This window comes from Neophocaena asiaeorientalis, unplaced genomic scaffold (genome assembly GCF_003031525.2).
Source record: "Neophocaena asiaeorientalis asiaeorientalis breed wild unplaced genomic scaffold, Neophocaena_asiaeorientalis_V1.1 scaffold116, whole genome shotgun sequence".
NCBI lineage: Eukaryota > Metazoa > Chordata > Mammalia > Artiodactyla > Phocoenidae > Neophocaena > Neophocaena asiaeorientalis.
Genome location: NW_020174561.1, coordinates 11689447 through 11696388, shown reverse-complemented (window position 1 = coordinate 11696388; position 6942 = coordinate 11689447).

Genomic DNA, 6942 nt, shown 5'->3' with positions numbered 1-6942 from the left:
ACATTTAAATGCTGATGTCTTATATGCAGTTGGAAGTGAAGACCCCAAATTCAGGAAGTACTTATAGGTAGGTGATGGTGGAAATAGGTTAACTGTTGGATGACATTGCCAAGCGAGAGACTGTTGAGAGGTAAGGTTGAGGTTAAATAAATAAACAGGCCCATCCTTCTCTTTCTGAACAAACTGCAAAGCTAAGATAATGTCTATATTTACGAAACAAGACGGAACATGTAAGAAACACAGCTAGAACAAAGGAAGAAACATCAGTGTCATAGACCTTGAGGGAGGAGAGAATTTCAAGGGAGGAGTGGTCGTCAGTATAAATTGTATCTAGGAGGTTTAAAAGGATGAAGGATTAGAAGATATCATTGAATCTGGTGGTGAGGAAATCATTAGCAGCCTTGGAGAGAGCAGTTTCAGAAGAGCAAGTCACACTGAAAGGGATTAACAAGTGAGGAGCATAAGCTTAAAGGCTTATAAGGTCAGGTTCAGAAACTATTTTGCTATTAATGACAGCACTGTTAGTGATGAAGGTTTTAATGAATTCTCTTGATGTTTTGTGAACAGTGTTAGTTATTTAAATAAATATAGCATGCCTTCTTCTTCTGAAAGTCTTTAAAACTCTTCTTCTATTACGCACTGTTTAAATGTGATGCTGTGAATGAGAGCAAATGCAAGTTTCCCTACCATGCCTGGTAAAACTTTAGAGATTTGATCAAAAGCCCTTGGTCTATTAAAATATTCTAAGTTGTCTCATTCTTCTTTGTCTTTTTTTTAAAGATAAAGTTAGTCTCAACCATGAAAAAGAGAAAAGTGACCTATGTGGTATAGTTTGAGTGAGTGTGGTCTGTGGGTGTAGGTGTGTGTGTGTGTGTGTGTGTGTTGGAGCGAGGTAGGGAGGCAAAGCAAGTGTTGGTAAAATAATTAAGAATTGGGAAATTTAATTTAATATTCAGGTTAATGGAGAGTCATACATATCTTATATGGATTATAAATTTTCACAGAATAAAAATGCAATATAATTTTAAAAACTCAAGAAGTCTAAGACATTTTTTTCTTTGATTATTCAGGGTTACCTCAGTAATACAGTGAGTTAAGGCCATTATTATAAGCACCAGTTATATGATAATATGAGTGGATTATGGTTATTTAAGCTTTTGTGGTGTTTAGCTTTTTGATAAATGGGCATTATTAAAACATGGCTGAAAGTAAAGAACCTTAGACTCTAATTTAAGAGCTTCCCATAGTAACTGTCCAGTCCTGCATTCTGATTTTCTGGTTAGCCCTTTCACTTTCATTTTTCCTAATTTTTAAAACTTTATACTTTTCTCTTTACAGACTAATAATTCTATAAAACAAGGACAAACACAAAATTCCCATACTTCATAAACATGGTTACTACTTTAACTTGGTTAACATTTGGTAAAAATAAAAGTGTGATATCTGCGTAATTTTACATCGGAAAGGACATAAGTCCCGGCACAACATTATTTCATTCCTTCTATAAATGTCAGTCTCCATCAGAATAGGAACCCTATGAGAGTTCAGACAGTATCTTATTTTGCCCTTTTCTCCCCTGCTGCCCAGATCCAGCACATAGAGGGCACTCCACCCTTTTTGTTGAATGGGTGATTATGAACCTACTACATAAAGGGTGCTGTGCTAGGCACTGTGAGGAGGACATGAAAGAAAAAGAAGAAAAAAAACAGTGACACAGGCTCCAGCTGAACTCTATGTTTTCTTAATTTAATAAGGCTGGGATAATTATTTGTATTATGGGCAGAAAGTTTTCTTGGCCAAGGATTTACTCTGGATTTGGGCAAGTTTTGTTTGCTTCTTAGCCTTATTACATTAGCATTTACATGATTCCTTATTTGCCTTACTACTTAATAATTTCAAACCATTTTTTAATAACAGTGTCTGTCATGCAGATTATGAGCCCAGAGCAGAAATTTATGCTTTGAGCTCCTAATCTGGTGCTCACATACATAACAGAATATCTCAGCTTTTATCTGGCTTTGGACTTATGATCATTCCTTTTTTTTTTTGCGGTACGTGGGCCTCTCACTGTTGTGGCCTCTCCCGTTGCGGACCACAGGCTCCGGACGCGCAGGCTCAATGGCCATGGGTCACGGGCCCAGCCGCTTCGTGGCACGTGGGATCTTCCCGGACCGGGGCACAAACCCATGTCCCCTGCATCGGCAGGTGGACTCTCAACCACTGCGCCACCAGGGAAGCCGTGATCATTACTTTTTTAACAGCCAAAAGGGTGGTGTGTCCTGAAAAATTCAAATCTGATTTACCAATACAGAAGTGAAAACTTGATAATATAAAAAGAAAATTTTAAATGATGAATACTCTTTAATTTTGCAAATGGATTTTCATAATTATAGAACAGACAGGAAAAGGGTTGAAACAGAATCTGGCCATTTAGCTACTAAAAAGACTTCACAAAGATGATATTACTCTTAGGTGAAAATCAGGATTATCTTTTCTTACACTGTGTTTTCTTTTTAAAAGATATTCCTTTCCCTCCTTTACCAGGCATAAATTAGAGCTGAATATAAGAGGTTCTTCTATAAAATAGTGCTGATTCATCTCATTAATTGAATACAATAAAAAAAGCTAAATCATTCTTTAAGTCCTCTTAGATTGAACAAAGCCCAGAGCTGATGATAGAGTTTGTAATCCTGGAACAAGGAGGGCATAGAAAAATGCTTCCAACAACTTGAAACAGGATGATAGCTCACTTTCAGAAGGTGGTAATGACTGAGAGTGGGTGTATACAATTTCACCATATAGAATTTGGTTGAGATTATCTTTCTCCTTTATCTGATCTAGAATCATGGCATCCTGTATCGACAGTTGGTATGTGATTTATAGCAGTTTTTTTCTGGCACAGCTATCGTTAATGGGTCATTAATCATTTCCATGGGGTATGAGGAATACTGTTGCTTGCATGTATTATGAAAAATGTGAGTCTTGTTTATAGAGATTCAAAATACCAAATGCCTTATACCTCTAAACTCTATAGTCTGTACTAACTGTTACCCACCATCTCCTTGAATGTCACTGTGCTGTAGAGAGGTGGGCAGGCTTAACAAGGTGGAAATGGAAATGGTTCCATGCCAAGAGTTCCAATATTTGAAATATTTTTTGACTGTGGATTTCATATCACTTGATCCCAATTAAAACTGTAGAGTAGAGCTACGATTGTAGTTGTTAGTTGTTTGGGCAAGCAGTTGTCTAAGAGGTACAGACCTGTGTTAGGTCCAGGTAAATAATCTGTCCTCCTGTGAGAATTCTTAGTGTGGAAATTTCTGACAGTTTTAGTTGGTGTAGTGTCTCCTTCAGTCACTATGGGGTTGTGGTGTGTAGCTCCAGGACTGCTGTCCTTTTATTCTATTTGTATTAAATTCTTTAACAATCAGGAGTCTTTTTAAGCTTCCAGGTCTTTACTATCAGGTTTCTTCCAATGGAACCATGGATCTCTTGAGTTTGTTTCATAGCAAATCGGTCAGCTAATTAAAAACAACAAATCCATCATTTAAAATTTAAAATTCTCTATTCATTAGGTATTCACTGGTTCAGGTATATATACTGTATGCAGTTCCAGGTGTATTTATTGCTTAGCATTATATAAAACAATTCCACGTACATTGGTCCTTCTGTACCAAGAAGCTTGTAAGTTCTTGAGGCAGCGACTAAAAGCCAGTTTGTCTGTACATAAGACCAGGGAATGTTTTCCACTACACCATGCAGCCTTTTCAACATTCAGCCTCTGTTAAGCCAAGTCAGCATATGCTTAATCTGCGCCCCCACTTACAACCTAAACAGTTCTAAAATTTATATTTAAAAGGCCCTTATCAACAACATATATAAAATGTGCACTGGGCTCTTCAAGATTTCACCTTCTACTTAAAAATTTTTTTTTACCCATTCATGCACTGTTTTTTGCGGTACGTGGGCCTCTCACTGTTGTGGCCTCACCCGTCGTGGAGCACAGGCTCTGGACGCGCAGGCTCAGCGGCCATGGCTCATGGGCCCAGCCGCTCCGCAGCATGTGGGATCCTCCCGGACCGGGGCACGAACCCGTGTCCCCTGCATTGGCAGGCGGACCCTCAACCACTGCGCCACTAGGGAAGCCCTCGTGCACTGTTAATTCCCGTAAATTCTAATGGGAATTAAGCACACAAATCCTTGGCACTTGGTTGAAAAACTAGGAATCATGCAGAGACAGCACTTTTGTATATAGCCTGCTAATAATCCACTCTATAATTGGTTTGTTTTTTGTGCCATCTGGCATTGAATTGGTGAGATTCTTGCTGGTGTTTCATGATGTCTTACTGCTGTAGAAGATCATATATACATTGACATTTGGTGAAGAGATGGACTGAAGGTTTGATTCTACTCACACACTATGTTCAGAATGATGTTTTAGTAAAAAAGTCAAAAATCAGGATTGATACATGCCAACATCACCCTCTAACTTGGGCATATACACATATACTCGATATTTAACTTTGTCTCTCAATAATTTTGATACTGCATAGCTCTATGAGTACAAGATTTCTGTCTATGTTGCTCATCTTTGTATCCCTGGTGGCTAGAATAGTACCTGGCAAATAATAGGCATTTAGTAATTATTAGTTGAGTAAATATTTCTGTTAAAAACATCATCATAACTAAGAATTAAATGCTTTTTCTTTTACATATATTTCTTCTACTAAATCTCCAAGTACGTATGGTACTTTGAAAATGAATTAAAGAATAATCTCTTCCTTCCCCTCAGGAGTTGTACCATATATTATGGCTGAACTCTTTTTCTTATAATATGCTCAAATAGTTCTAAAGTACAATATGTTCTAGAGAGCCCCAAGTCAACTTAAAAACTATGCAGTATCAAAATTAGCAAGAGAGCAAGTTAAATGCCCAGTATATGTGTATATGCGCAACTTTGTGAAAAGGTTGGCATCTATCCTGAGCTTTTTTGACTTTTTACGAAAAGCTCATTCTGAACATAGCCTGCGATAGAATACAAAAAATATGTACAGTAGACTAATCTACTGATACCCTAGGGTAAAGGACTATAAGTGCTGAACTCACGTTTATCTTGGAGGACTGAAACTTTGTAATGACCGTCAGGGTTGCACAGATTTATTGACTTTTAGAGCTGAACAGTTACCAACATTTACCTAGTTTTTATGATTTATAATACATTATTTTATTGAATTCTAACTTCATCCTATGAAGTATCATTCTCCTTTCAGTATAAAAAAAGACAAGTTTAGAGATAGGAATAATGAATAGTTATATGGTGTTTATAATGTGACAGGTGTTGTTCTTTGCATTCATTAACTTACTTGATTTTCACAAAACTTTATAAGACAGGTTGTATGATTCATTTTACTGGTGAGGAAACTTAAAGTACAGAATGATATAAGAACCTGCCCAAGGTCAATGGAAAAGTTGAGATTTGTGCTAAGTGACTTACCTCAAGAAGTGGTAAAACCATAAACTTGATTTAGGTTTTTCTTACACTAAATCTGACTCTAGCATCTAAACCAGTCCAGAGATATTTAATGTGAGCCAATACGTAATTTTAAATTTCCTAGTAGCTAAAAAAAAGTAAAAAGAAACAAGTAAAACTAATTTTAATAATACACATTGTTTAAATCAATATATCCAAAATAGTATCCCAAATATTAAGTCAACATATTATAATCCAAAAGTATTAAAGAGATATTTTATATATTTTTTGTTACTAAGTCTCCAAAATCCAGTGTGTATTTTGCAGCACTTACAGGGCATCTTAATTCAGACTAGCCACATTTCCAGTGTGCAAACCGGCCCTGAGCCATCAAGCCTAAAGTCTTTACATATAGGTAAGAATAAAAAGCTCGGAGAAGTGAATTCCTATACTCAGAGTTAATCAGGTGCATAAACGTCATGTTGGTAACCAGACTTGAAGAGAAAAATCAAGTTGCCAAGACTTGAAGCCCGGTGAATCCTCTGCTGCCCTATTGTGTGAGTTATGGCTCTGAGGGATCTCCTGCATGGTTTCTATCAACAGCCAGTCTTTGGACCTAAATACCCAGAATCCACTGTACTACATTCCATCTTCCACACCTTGAAGGCAAAACCAGCTAGTTTCACTCCAGTGAGACACATGTTAAACCCTATTTGTTTATTTACTGTTGCCAAGTTGCATGAAACAGAAAGAGCGAGCCAAAAAAAGTTCAAATCTCCATGGAACATAGGAGCCTTTAAACTCTTTTTTTCCTAGATTCATTCGCTGTTTAACTACAAATGAGCTGTGGAAAGCATATTGTCATAAAGTGCTTCTGTTTGGGAAAAAGGCTGGAATCCTATGGACTTCAGAATGTGTGCTGTCTTAGAGATGTTTCCCTATTTCTTCACAGATGCTGTGGACTCTTAGAGGCTTATTACACTCTCCTCCTGTTGACTGTTTGGAAACCCAGAATAACTTCTGTATTTTTACCCTAAATTTATTCAAACCCTTCAAGTTGCCAGAGCCAGAATTGATCTAAAGATGCATATTAATAAGTAGATGTTTAAACTAGTAATTTCTTTAATTCTGTCTTAATAATTGTATTACTGTATTTCACAGGACTTGAATTTTAGAGGTAAGAGGGCCTTAAAAAGTCACCTGACAGTGGTTTTGGAACTTTTTTCCTTAAGGTAATAGCACAGGTTTTTTCAGATGAGATCATACTTGGAATTCACACATAAAACAGATAATGGTGGAGCTGCTAGGAGTGAAGTGGGATTGGGGCTGGGGCCGTACTCTGTTGGTGTTTTACTGTTTGATTTGGCAGCTGCCAAGGCAGCTCTGTGGAGCCTAGATGTCTAATTAACACAGTGAAAACCACTGCTTTAGTCCATACAAACCCCCTCCCCCCATTTTTTTTCTCCTTGCCA